This window comes from Peromyscus californicus, unplaced genomic scaffold, assembly GCF_007827085.1.
Source record: "Peromyscus californicus insignis strain IS unplaced genomic scaffold, ASM782708v3 Scaffold_17__1_contigs__length_78620276, whole genome shotgun sequence".
NCBI lineage: Eukaryota > Metazoa > Chordata > Mammalia > Rodentia > Cricetidae > Peromyscus > Peromyscus californicus.
The window spans coordinates 49,979,421-49,990,835 of NW_026294469.1; the positions used below are offsets into that span (position 1 = coordinate 49,979,421).

At 47.0% G+C, this 11,415-nt stretch overlaps 1 pseudogene; it reads right to left on the minus strand.

Annotated features, from left to right (window-relative positions):
- Positions 1 to 1,337: 1,337 nt before the first annotated feature.
- Positions 1,338 to 1,435, minus strand: LOC128113145 (uncharacterized; annotated as a pseudogene).
- Positions 1,436 to 11,415: the final 9,980 nt, after the last annotated feature.

Genomic DNA, 11,415 nt, shown 5'->3' on the forward strand with positions numbered 1-11,415 from the left:
GAATGGAATAATCTGATTGGCCCGATCTTGTATCCAGGATCGGCTCAGTTCCATCCATGCTCCTTGAACTGAGAAAGAATTCAGGGTGATGGCGGCGCATGGCTTTGATCCCAGCACTCAGGAGGCAGAGGCAAGTAGATCTCTGAGTTCGAGGCCAGCCTGGACTACAGAGTGAATTCCGGGACAGTCAGGGTTTCTCTGTCTTGAAAAAAATATAATAATAATAATAATAATAATAATAAAATTTTTTTGGGGGGGTGAGACAGGGTTTCTCTGTGTAGCTTTGCACCTTTCCTGGAACTCACTTTGTAGACCAGACTGGCCTCAAACTCACAGAGATCCGCCTGGCTCTGCCTCCCGAGTGCTGGGATTAAAGGCGTTTCAGGGTGCCCACCTATATTTCAGTCACAAAGGGTGGTGTGTGTGTGTGTGTGTGAGTCAGGCCTGAAGAATTTCAGGGGAAAAGGATAAGAGCAAACAGAAGAGATGTCCTCCATCATCCATGTGTGACACTGGCTGTCTCTAGAGCCAGGCTGTCCCTGGACACGTAGTTCTGCTGCAGCCACCAAGGCTTGGTCCTTCGGCAGGGGATTCCGGATTCCCTGTGAGCAGAGTCTTCCGTCATTCCCAGAGATGAAGGACCCCACAGACATGCTTGCTGACAAGACAGCCAGCAGAAGCTGGAGCCAGCATCCAGCTAGACTCCTCTGCTGCCCTCCAGGAAGCTGTGAAGGACAAACCAAAGCAGGAACCTTATGGGGATGGACAGTGGGAGAGGCTCAGACCCCTTAACCATGGCTCTGCAGACCAGCAGCTTCAGCCATGGGCTGAGGCAGCACTGTGGGTCATGTCCCTGCTCTGCCGCTCTGGGCCTAACATCTTCCTGGGTCGTGCTTCCACAGCCAGACACACCCTTCTCTAAGTGTGCATCCCTCTGTGTGCACATCTTCAGCTTTTTTGTTGTTGTTGTTGTTGTTTTGTTTTTTGAGACAGGGTTTCTCTGTGTAGCTTTGCGCCTTTCCTGGAACTTACTCTGTAGCCCAGGCTGGCCTCGAACTCACAGAGATCTGCCTGCCTCTGCCTCCCGAGTGCTAGGATTAAAGGCGTGCACCACCACCTCCCAGCCACATCTTCCTCTTAACACAAATTCTTTGTTCCTTCCCACTCACTCTGTAACTGTGATAGGCCTCAGTGGGCCATGCTCTATACTAGGGTCTAGCCTGTGCCCCAGCAGAGCCTACAACAACATAGGCCTCTAAAAATGTAATGGTCACTGTATGGATGCAGACTCCTCCTCGTCCTTGTCCTCCTCGTCCTCCTCCTCTTCCTCCTTCTTTTAAAATATAGAATGCTTCACAGATTTGTGTCATCCTTGTTCAGGAGCCTTGCTAATCTTTGTATCATTCTAATTTTAATATATGTGCTACCAAAGCAAGAACCATTCTTGTTTATTTTAATGAATGCATTTTTGTTGTGGTGGTGGTGGATTTATTTTTTTCCTCTTCATCCTTCTTGTTTTGTTTTGTATTTTAAGACAGGGTCTCATAAAGCCCAGCTGATCTGAAATTTGTGATTTTTTTTTTGGTCTCCACCTCCCCAGTACTTGGATGACAGACATGTGTCTCTATACCAGACATTGATATGTTGCAGGATGCCGGGGCAGTGGTGGTGCACGCCTTTAATCCCAGCACTTGAGAGGCAGAGCCAGGCGGATCTCTGTGAGTTCGAGGCCAGCCTGGGCTACCAAGTGAGTTCCAGGAAAGGCACAAAGTTACACAGAGAAACCCTGTCTCGAAAAAACAACAACAAAAAAGAAACTAGAAGATGATATGTTGCAGGAATCCTAAAGGGTTTTATAATAAAAACCCAGAGCCAGATATTGGGGTAAATGCTGAAAGATCAGAGAAAGAAAGGAGCAAGCCACAGCCACTTCCATGAAACCTCTGAATGCCTCTGAGTCTTCAGTCTAAAAGGCTTTAGTTCCTGTCTCCTCACGCCTTATATGTCTTTCTCCGCCCAGCCATTTCACTTCCTGTCTCAACCTTCCTAGTGCTGGGATTGATGGCATGTGTGCTTCCCAAATACTGGTGTTAAAGGTGTGTGCCACCACTGCCTGGCTGGCTCTGTTTCCCTCCTAGACTGGATCTATCTCATGGAGCCCAGTGTGGCCTTGAAATCCAGATAGATTGCCTCTGCCTCCTGAGTGCTAGGATTAAAGGTGTGTGCCACCACTGCCTGGCTTCTGTGTTTAACTCTGTGGCTGGCGCTATCCTCTGATCTTCACGCAAGCTTTATTTATTAGATTACAAATATTACCACATTGATACATCTTTCTCTCTCTCTTTCTTTCCTATTTCTTTATTTTGTGGTTTTTTTTTTTTTTTTGGTTTTTCGAGACAGGGTTTCTTTGTGTAGCTTTGCGCCTTTCCTGGGACTCACTTGGTAGCCCAGGCTGGCCTCGAACTCACAGAGATCCACCTGGCTCTGCCTCCCGAGTGCTGGGATTAAAGGCGTGCGCCACCACCGCCCGGCTATTTTGTGGTTTTTTAAGACAGGGTTTCTCTGTACACAGCCTTAGTTATCCTGGAACTCATCTTGTAGACCAGACTGGCCTTGAACTCACAGAAATCCACCTGCCTCTGCCTCCTGAGTGCTAGGATTAAAAGTATGAGCCACCACTGCCCATACATCTTTATTTTTAATTGCACACCATACATAAGTGATTCTCCTTATAAAACATCCACAACAGATGGGACCCTCAAGTGGGTCAGCCAGCAAAGGAAACTACCACCAAGCCAGATGATCAAGTTCAGCCCTGAGAATCCATATGGTAGAAGGAGAGAACTGACTCCTGCAATTTGTCCACATACCCACCCAAATAAATGTTAAATTTTAAAAAATATGTCAACAACACACACACACACACGCACACATATAGTTGAAACAACTTTATTTCCTCTTCCTCAGCTAGTTCTCACAAAGAACCCTCAGTTGTCCATTTGGTATACAGCTATTAAAATATTCATATATATTTTATGAATAAAATATTCATATATAAAATATTCATACACATATCACTGGACCTGGTGGCACATGTCTCTAATCTCAGCACTTGGATGACAGTGGGAACTCTGTGAGTTTGAAGCCATCCTGGTCTACATAGTGAGTTCCAGGCCAGCCAGAGCTACATAATAAGACCCTGTCCCGAAACAAACAAAAACACACATAGCCAGTATGTGTGCATACATGTCCTAATGTGGAAGTATACATATATATATATATTATATATATGTGTGTGTGTGTGTGTGTGTGTGTGTGTGTGTGTGTGTGTGTTGACATTTTCTGTTGTTGCTGGGTTTTAAGGCAGAGTATCACGTAGCCCAAGCTGTCTTTAAATGCATCTATGGAGCCTAACCTTGAACTGCCGATCATCCTACTTCATGCTCTGAAATGCTGGGATGACTGTATTACCACTACATTCATCTTGTGTTGACTTCTTTTAATGGGTCCAAAGGGTGCCGAGTGAGCTAGCTCTCTTCAACCTCGGCCTCTAGGAACTCAACCCCCAGCCAGCTCAGTCCACTGGACAGAAGGCTTCAGCATTTCTTTTCATAGTTATTAGTCCAGGAGTCAGCAAACCTTGTCTATAGGGTGCCTGGTTGTGAATATTTTAGGCTTTGAAGGTTTGTGGTCTCTGGCAACTAATCAAGCCTATCATTAAGAAAACAGCCATTGACAACACATAATAAATAAGTAGGGCTATATGTCAATAAAACTTTATTTGTAGACACGAATTTTAATTTTGAGTACTATGACACTTCAGTACTAGGGATTGAGCCTAGGGCCATGTGCCCGTTAGGCAAGTGCTCTACCAGGCCGTGTCTCCCAACTGACCACTTTTGATTGTTTATCAACTACTGAAAACTCTAAACAGCATTCTTATCGATGACTATACCATGACAGGCAACAGGCTGCACTTGACGTGGAAGCTGTACTTCGTTAACGTCTAGTCTACGCATTAAACACAAGCAAGCTAATAAGATGCCCAGACACTCTCACTGCCCAGTTTCTTCTGCATGTGACAGGAGGAACCCATTGTGTGGATTTGTTGTGGAGACCACGCAATACCCATTCACACAGGCATCCTCCTTTAGTCTCCGGCCATCTATTTCACCATAATTCCTCAACCCATCACTGACTGAAGGACACTGAAGCTATTGTGGAATGTGTCGTTGTAAAACTCTGCGTCTATTTTGGGTCTTTTCTGAGACATAGACAGCACACCACGTCACTTACCTACTTTAGGTATAAAACTCAGGGTGAGTGTATTTACAGATTTGGGCCTTATCTGCCGAACTCCATACCCCTCAGCTGTGTCCCGCCCCGTATCCTACCAGCTCCAGTCCAGCATGGCTCAGCTTTCTGTGTCTGTAGATATGCTTGTTTGGGGCATTCAGATAGATGGACTCATGCAGAGTGTTTTGTGAGTGGCGTCTCACTTAGGAGGGTTGTCAAGATTTGTCTGCGAATCACGTCTCTGCTCTTTATTTTTTTTTTTTTAAGCTGAATGAGCAAGATTCCACTTTGTGACTATGCAGTTATTTTATTTACCCATTCATCCATTTGTGGACATTTAGATTGTCTCATACTTTGGATTATTACAATAATGTTTCTATGAATATTCATGTATGAGTTTGTGTTCGTATTAGTGCTTGCTATACATCGTGGAGTGGAATTAATAGGCTGTATGGTAATGATTTTTATTTTGCTTTGTTTGAAATAAGGTCTCATGTGGCCTACAATGGCTTCCAGCTCACTATGGAGCCAAGGATGACCTTGAACTCGTGACTTTTCTGCCTCCACCTCCTCCGTGCTGGGATTTCAATTGCATGTCACATATATGGTAATTCTGTGCTTAGCTGTTTGAAGGACTTCCGGGCTGCTTCCCTAAGTGGTTGCACTATTCTAGGTTCTCATTTAAAATACGTAAGCTTCCGGTTTCCAGCCCCACATCACTGTCCTCGCCTGTCTTTCCTTTCTGTATAACCATCATGGCGGCTAGGAAGCTTCTCACGGTGGGGGTGTGAGAACCAACGATATTCTGAGACCCGCTTTTTTCCCGAGTAGCCCTGGGGAAGTTTTCCATATCATCCCATACTCCATGTCATTACACACATCTCCTGGTGGCTGGCTGCTGACTGCCCCCAATCAGCACAAACACCACCAGCACACCAATGAGGGGCCTTGCTTTGCCTCTTGTATACAGGGAAAACAGTTTGATTCCTTTTTCAATTTTTGATTACGTTTATTCACTTCTGTACTTATTTGCTGTGTGTCCATGTGTGGAGGTCAGAGGACAATGTGCAGGGGTCAGTTCTCTCTTTCCACTATGTGGGTCCCAGAGATCAAACTCAAGTCTTCAGGCTTGGCAGCAAGCCCCTTTCCCCACTAAGCCCTCTCACTGGCCCAAGGGAAGCCTTTTTGTTTGTTTGTTTGTTTGTTTTTTGGTTTTTCAGAGACAAGGTTTCTATGTGTAGCTTTGGCGCCTTTCCTGGAAATCGCTCTGTAACCCAGGCTGGCCTCGAACTCACAGAGATCCGCCTGGCTCTGCCTCCCAAGTGCTGGGATTAAAGGAAGGCATGCGCCACCACTGCCCAGCAGGAAGCATTTCTTGAAGATAGTTTTTGGAGTTGCTGGATTAAGAGGTACGTTTGTTGGGGCTGGAGAGATGGCTCAGAGGTTAAGAGCACTGGCTGCTCTTCCAGAGGATCTGGGTTTGATACCCAGCACCCTCATGGCAGCTCATAACCATCTATAACTTCAGTTCCAGGGAATCAGACACCCTCTTCTGGCCTCTGTGGGCCCCAGGCACACATACAGATACATGCAAACACCCATATACATAAAATAATAAAATACATTTTAAAAGAGGTACATTTGTCAAAATACGAAAATTCACTCTCTGAGAAAGCCGCACAGATGCGTGGTCCTGCAACAGCGGGTGAGAATGCTCATCCCTGCATGGCAGCCCAGGATAAGAGTCCTTTCACTGGAGCCCCAAACTTCTCATTTCACAGATCAGTGCGATGTGTGGACAGGATCGTGCTCCCACGGTGGCTCTCCCCCTTCACCTCTGTCTGCCTTGCTCACTAGCACCACGCCCAGTTAGAGGGACCAGGTAAATGTTGACGAAATCACCACCGTCTGCTTTTGCCGTCCTCAATGATGAAGACACAGGATTCTAGAATCTCCTCAGTCCTCCAAGATGGTGAACGTCAGACCTCCTGTAGAAGTTGTATTATTCTCTAAGGCTTGAAAACAGATCTCAGGGATCCTTGAGGCCTCATTCCGCAGCAACCAGCATGGCTGTAACCGGTGCAGGGGCAGGAGCACAGGGACACAGGGGTGTGGCAAGCAGGCCTTAGGATCCCAGAAAACAGGTTATTCTGCTAGGACCTCCCCCATGACATCATTGTGCAGCTGAAAAGAAGTTGGGGGCCTGTTAGTGTGATCCTATTATACAGACTGAGAGACTAGTACCCCAATAACTTACTGGAAGTCACAAGACTAAGCAGTGACCTGGCTCTGATTTAGGCCAATGTTCCTTCTGCAAACCTGTGACGTCAGAGGGTTTGCCTGCGGACTTCTCCCCAAGCTCTTCTACCCCTGCTAGAGATGAGGCCTTTCCCAGAAGGCCACGCGAGTAAGCCTGAAATATATATATATATAATAATATATAATATAATATTAACTAATAATATAATTAATATATTATGATATATTGATAATATATTAATATGTAATATATTTATATAATTATATCTAATCAATATATTGTATTATATAATTAATAATAAATAATATAATACAATATGCAATTAATATAATTAATAATATATTATATTAATATAATATATTGTATATATTCATATAAGTGCTTTGCTGGTATGTATGTGTGGCACCGTGTACATGTAAAGATCTGATTTTTAAACCAAACAGCCCTGGATTGAAATCCCAGCTCAGCCACTCAGGTCTACGTTACCATTTGACCCTCCGTGTTTTCCTCTTTGAATTTTCTCTCACTTACCTTCCCAGTTCTGTTTCTACTTAATCATCCCCCTAGTTACATGCCTGTTTGCCATGACCTACCTACCCAGTTACAGTCCTTTTAAACATTACCAACCTCCCAATTTGTCTTTCTCCTAACAATTACCTAACTCATACTTCTATTTCTGTTGATTACACACTTTGCAAGGGTTGTGTCTGATTGAAATGAGAAAAATACAAAAATAACTTTAAAACCATGTCTACTCCCCCCCCCCCATGGTTTTCCCTGTTTTGGGAGAACCAACCCTAAGGGTGGGCAGATTAATTTGTTGCAAGAAGGAAGTTCCAGGTTCAAAAGCCACAGTCACCAGCTTACTGCTGCCTCCACCTTCACAGTTCATTTGAGCCGGTGTGAGTGGCCTCTCCCAAGTCCCTCTTCCCAGGCCATTCTTGGCAGAGCGCCTGCCCACATTCTTGTTCACAGCATGGGGTGAGTCAGGAACTGTGGAGGACAAGATTTCTTTTCCGTGGGGCTTCTAGTGGGGGTCATTTGGGGGAAATTTAGATTCTTTAATTGTGTGTGTGTGTGTGTGTGTGTGTGTGTGTGTGTGTGTATGCCACCTGTGTGCAGGAGCCCATGGAGGTCAGAAAAGGGCATTGAATCCCCTGCTGCTCAAATTACAGGCAGTTGTGAGCTACCCAACATGGGTGCTAGGAGCCAAAACTGGGATCCTCCAGAAGAGCAACAAATGTTCTTAACAACTGAGCCATTGCTTCCAGAACTGGAAACGTTTTCCTAAAGGGACCTCCTTCCTCTTTATCCTGAAAGAATTGATTGGAAGTTTTGTGTGGTAGTGTACACCTGTAATGTCAGTCCTTGGGAGGCTGAGGCAGAAGAATCACAAATTCAAGGCCAGTCTGGCTTATGTGGCAAGGTCTTGTCTAAACACTCAGCTTGTTTAGGAACAGAGTCCTGGCATCAAGAATACTCCCCAGGGAACGGCTGTGGTCTGGGTGACACATGGTAAGAAACATCCCTGTGTTTCTGCAGAACTTTCCAGCTTCAGGGTGAATTTGAGTTCTCACCGGGCTGGGCCTATGTGGTTGCCTTTCTCAACACCTCTGTTCAATGATGATGTCCATCCGAGGACACTCTTGAGGGACTCCTGCTGAACCGGAGGGGACGTCTGTGGGTCTTTTCTCCCCATCATGATCTCCACCTCTGGCAACAGTCCTGGTGTGCCCCCAAAGAACCACTCCCAGCCACCACCCTTGTAATTCCCCTGCATCCCAACTCCAAGGGTAGGGGAGGGCTTGTCACCAGAATCCACCCAGTGGATTCTCTGAGTGCGTGAGGTCTGCTGGCTGGCATGGGGAGGGCATGACCAGGGATGAAGCAACAAGAGATCTGAGTCCCCCTGGCTCCCTTTATCCCTGGCGCCCAGCCCCTTGGAATCCAAAGCTTCTCAGTGCTCTGAGCCAATACCCCCACCCCACACTTATCCTTGCTCATTTTGGGTGGGTATGTGCCATGTGCAGTCAACAGAGGGCTGACCGTGTGGGATCTTAATTGTGTCTCCGGGGCCCTGGAGTGTGACTCCAGCTCATTCCCTGGGTACTTCTTTCATCAGGCCCAACGTTGAGCAGCAGATCCTTAGAGGTCACTTTGTCCCATCCCCTCCTGTGTGAGTGGGGGACTGGGGGCCCTGGGACCAAGGGCTTGCCCTGAGTCACGCATACGACAAAGTCAACTCAGGTATCAGCCCTTGGCTGTGTCAATAACTACACCCAAACCAGTGGGTGATAATGGCAGCGGGCAGTGCCATAGTGCCAGCCAAGGCTCCTCAAGGACACGGCACAGGGCACTTGGCAGCCCTCATCACCTTTCTCTCAATGTCTCAGGCTCTCTGACTGTGGGAGAAGTGACAGACACACACACACACACACACACACACACACACACACACACACACACACACACACAGCAACTGTAGTGGAACCTGTGGCAACAAGGAACGATATGGGAGCCATGATGTCGCCCCAGGAACCTCACCGGCCCAGCTGTCACTGCCAACATTTAGGACACACATTACCTTAGGTTTGTTTTGTTTCGTTTCGATGTTTTTTGTTTGTTTGTTTGTTTTTATTTTTGGTCTGTGCAGTTTTATGTAGGCCAAGGTAGGTGTTTCCTCTTGGGCACCCAAACTCTCTTCCTGAGGAACAAGCAGAAGCGAGTATTGGAAACAAGAGAAGGGCAAGGCCTTCTCCCCTGGGAGACTGTGTCAGACAGGGTTCCTGATACAAGCTCCAGAAACTAAGGAACAGGGGAAGGCCAGGGGGAAGCTTCCCACATTGGTGAGAGACTGGAAGATAAGCCTTGGCCAGCAGAATTCAGGACACAGGAAAAACAGCCGTTGCCTGCATCCTTAAATCAGGATGCTCTACACAGCTCTCCCGAAGGGCCGTCCCCACAAAGCCACTGGCTAGAACCCGTTCTGTTTTCCCTGCCAGACTCAAAGTTCTGGGAAAGAGCCTTTGAGATTACATGTCACCAACAGACTCCCAAGAGGTGAGAGAGGAAGGGTCAGACTCTTGTGAATACAGCTGACGGAAGTCAGAAGTACGGTACAGGAACCAGAATGACCCCCCCCCCCCGCCGCCCCGTTCCAGTGCAGTGGGGAGCAGTCATTTCCTTCTGTGGAATGGGGTGTCTTTAGGAGGAGGAGGAGGCTGTAAGACTCCAATCAAGAGCCCAGAAAGGATCAGAGCTGAGGGACGGCTGCTCCCAGGGACAGTTTGCCACAGAGCCTGGAGCCTGTCCTGACCTGGCTTCCTTTGCATGCTGCTGGCAAGCCTGGAGAAGTACAGGGTGGTTTTGAGTGTATATATGTAAGTAAAGAGCTGGAACCGTAAATGTTCAGGTCTGTGTGGCCAAGGAGTGAGCGTAGCTATACGGGAGATCTCCATTCTTTTTCAAAAACATTCTGAGAAACAAATGCAAGATAACCAAGTATACTATGTGACCAATAAAGCACTAGACTCCATCCCCAGCATCACACACACACACACACACACACACACACACACACACACACACGCACGCACGCACGCACGCGCGTGCACATGCACATGCTGTCCTTAGGATATAGGGACTTCATCTAGGCTGGGCCCACAGGCGCTATTGACTATTTCCAGGCTCCTGTCACCAGGCAACCAAGCTATGTCTTTTCAACAAGGCCCTCATGTGGCAGAACCCAGAGCTGCAGCCCCAAAGATCAGTTTATTCTCCTCTGGATATGGAAATTAAATTAAGTAATCACCCCAGAGTTGCCCTGGGAAAGGGATCCCAAGTTGGGGGAAAGTATTCCCAGAAGTGGTGGGACAGAGTTTAAGTCATCCAATTTGTCTTTTTTGTTGTTGTTGTTGTTGTTTTTTCCGAGACAGGGTTTCTCTGTGTAGCTTTGTGCCTTTCCTGGATCTCGCTCTGTAGACCAGGCTGGCCTCGAACTCACAGAGATCCACCTGCCTCTGCCTCCCGAGTGCTGAGATTAAAGGCGTGTGCCACCACCGCCCGGCCCAATTTAAGTCTTAAAGATTTGTGTGACATAGCATCCTTGGTGAAAAAAGACCCATCAGCATCCATCCTTTGGGTACCACTCTTCTGTTGTCTCCAGTCTACCCAGCTGCCCCCGGAGTCCATCTCATAGCTTTCTGTTGTTCTTGGCTACTAGGACATGCACTACATGGTCACTGCCTTGCTCTCGTCAACGTAAGATGCCACTGTCAGCCGGGCACTGGTGGCGCACGCCTTTAATCCCAGCATTCGGGAAGCAGAACCAGGCAGATCTCTGTGAGTTGGAGGCCAGCCTGGGCTACAGAGTGAGTTCCAGGAAGTGGGCTGTCAGACTGCCGGGGCTTGGTGGGACCCGGAGAGAAAACTCTCCAGCTACAATCTTCGAATTGCTCACCTGAGGACCTTGCTCATTGGTTGAATGACATTAAGGCTATAGGAGCCCATAAAAGAAAAACAGCAGTAAGTCCAGCAGGAAGGTTTCTGGCTGCAATAATGGCTTTTTTTTTCTCTCTACAGAGTTAGGGATCAAGGTAATAGGGTTCTGGTTCAGAAGAACAATTCATCTCTAAGACAGCATCTTTCTGTGCAGCTCAGGCTGGCTTCAACCTGTGACCATCCTGTCAGCTTCCAGAATTCTGGGATTATAGGCATAAGCCACCATGCCTGGCTGAGAAACAGCTCTTAAATAACCTCTACGTGAGTGTGTCTGAGTGTGTGTGCCCAAGTGTGTGTTCACAGGTATACACGTATGTGTCTACAACTCCCAACTTTGTGTGCTTCTGGATCTGTCTCAG